The sequence below is a fragment of the Heterocephalus glaber genome, unplaced genomic scaffold (assembly GCF_053883595.1).
Source record: "Heterocephalus glaber isolate CG9 unplaced genomic scaffold, H.glaber_assembly_v1.0 deba00000122, whole genome shotgun sequence".
Taxonomy (NCBI): domain Eukaryota; kingdom Metazoa; phylum Chordata; class Mammalia; order Rodentia; family Bathyergidae; genus Heterocephalus; species Heterocephalus glaber.
The window spans coordinates 2,882,909-2,885,363 of NW_028258138.1; the positions used below are offsets into that span (position 1 = coordinate 2,882,909).

The 2,455-nt window shown below is 50.7% G+C and overlaps 1 pseudogene; it reads right to left on the bottom strand.

Annotated features, from left to right (window-relative positions):
- Positions 1 to 496: 496 nt before the first annotated feature.
- LOC110348628 (large ribosomal subunit protein eL29 pseudogene) lies at positions 497 to 937 on the bottom strand (annotated as a pseudogene).
- Positions 938 to 2,455: the final 1,518 nt, after the last annotated feature.

Below are 2,455 nucleotides of genomic sequence, written 5' to 3' on the forward strand. Positions count from 1 at the left end.
CACCACGTCCCAAAAGGGGTGATCTCTGGGGTCGTGACCTGGAAGGTGTCTCTTACCCCAGCTCCTCTCTGGTCTCACTGCTTCCTGGCCACCATGGGGTGAGCAGCTGTCTACCACCCAAGCCCTTCCGCCATGCTGTTTCTGCCTTGCACTAGCCAACCATGGATGAAAACTTCCGAAGCTGTGAGTCAAAGCTCTGCTCCTCTGAGTTACATATGTTGGATGTATTGTCCCAAGGCTGGAGAGTGACTGATACAGCATCTCTCTAGTGGAGGAATGAAGACAAAAATTACAACAGAGCACTCATCAGAAACACCACTACTGAGAACATGTGGCGTGAAATATTTAAAATTTGTGAAAGACATAACTTCAATTCTTTTTTTTTCCTGTCCCAGGTTTTTTCATACAAAGAGCAGAGGAGGACCCCAGCCCACCGCAGACGGCAGCCCGGGGCTCACAGCTGACCTTCTGTCCTCACATTGACCAACAGAGGCCTTTACTGTGGGGCCTTCATAGGGACCTGGGTGCCTTTGGGAGCCTGAGCTGGATCAGAAGTGGAGCAGCAGCCTAAGCCTGGGTCTTTGGCTGGCAAAGCCTGCGACCCTTGGCAATGTGGGCATGGATGTGTTCCCCAAGCTTGGGGTGGGCGATGCAGGCAAGGCCAGTGAGCTCATGGTCACCTCTGGGGTCTCAGGCTTGGCCTCCTTGGGCTTGTTGGGGGCCTTGATATGCTTGGTGCAGGCACTCGTGGCCTTGGCATTGTTTGCCTGCATCTTCAGGCCCATCTCGTTGTGCTTCTTGGCAAAATGCATATTGCTCGGGAACTTGGGATCCTCCCCCTTCGGAGATTGTGTCTTTGCAGTCAGGGTTTCTCGACAGCATTTCTGGGCCATTTTCAGGATGGGTGGTGCATGGTGTAGTTCTCAGCCTTGGCCATATCTGCGCCCTAACTCACAGCTGCCACACTCGGGGAGGAAGAAGAGAAGGTGGCGCCAATTCTTTCTCAGGCATTTCATCCGTATCATTTTATTTGCTACTTGCTGCTGGACTTACTGTGTTCCTTTGGAGGCACTGTGTTGCCCTGTCTTTTCTTAGTTCTTGCAGTCCTATATTAAGGTTACACATGCTGCTTTTATGGGGTGGTCTCCCTACCAAGCAGCTCCTGCTTGAGTCGTGTCTAGGGGTGTTCATTTGTTGGGCAACGCTGCCTTTCTTTCCAGCTCACACTGCAGTGTGGTCTCCTGTAGGTTCTTTGCCTGTAACCGGAGGCATTGGGAACTGTGTGTAGCAGATCGGTCAAAGACACCCTGGGCCTTGCAAGCCATCCAGGCCTGGGAGCCTCTAGTAGCCCCAGCAAGTGAGGCCCCAATGGCAGTGGATGTGGGAGCCTGTGTGTCACCGCTCCTATGATGGAACTGGGGCTCCTGGTGGATGACAGAGGTTCCATGGGCACCATTCCAGTCACCTCTGCTAGCGAAGGCCTCTGGCACAGGCAGCCCGGGTGGAGGTGGGGACCGGAAGTAGCCTCCTCAAGTCAGGCAGTGGCACAGTCCTACACACTGCATGGGCAGAGGCAGTGGTGGCACCACAGCGCCCCTTCTGTGACCCCCAGAAGCAGCCCTGGCAGGAGCTCATGCCGGGGACAAGGTGGGCCCACAGTGTCAGGAACCATGGGGCTGGGCTGGCAGCAGGAGCCACGAGCTAGTGCATGAGTATGGAGAGGCTCACAATTCAGTGGAGCACAGTTAGGGCGACAGTGCGTGCTATGAGTGAGAGACTGGGCAAAGACAGAGGTCTTGACAACGAGTGAGATAGAAAGGTTGGCATGAAGAGCTCAATAAGTTGAAAGAAATACATTGAAAACCTCAACAAGACTGGATCGAGCAGGAAAAAAATCTGGATAGATATTTTGAAATATCCTAATCAGACAAAAGATAGAGAAAAAAGGGAGAGGGGGAAGAATAGAAGAGAGGGGACGGGGGGGGAGAAAGAGAGAAAGAAAGAAAGAAAGAAAGAAAGAAAGAAAGAAAGAAAGAAAGAAAGAAAGAAAGAAAGAAAGAAAGAAAGAGAAAGAAAGGAAGGAAAGAGACAGAGAGAGAGAGAAAAGAGGGAGAGAGGGAGGGAGGAAGAAAGAAGGAAGGAGTTAAGGAAGGCTTCAGGAGTTTTGGGACACCATTAAATGAATGAATTTAATTTTAGATGCCCAAAGAGAATAAGAAAAAGTTCAAGGCATAGAAAACATATCCAATGAGATAATCTTGGGGCCAATCAAGGCACCCACACACAGACGTCTGCTAGGGTTCCAAACCACACCAGAAAACATCCTCACCATGGCATATTACAGTCAAACTGTCGAAAGTTCAAGAAAAGAGAGAAATCCAAAAACAGCAAGAGAAGAGTTCCAAGTCACACTTAAAGGTACCCCATTAAACCACCTGCCGATTTCCAGCAGACA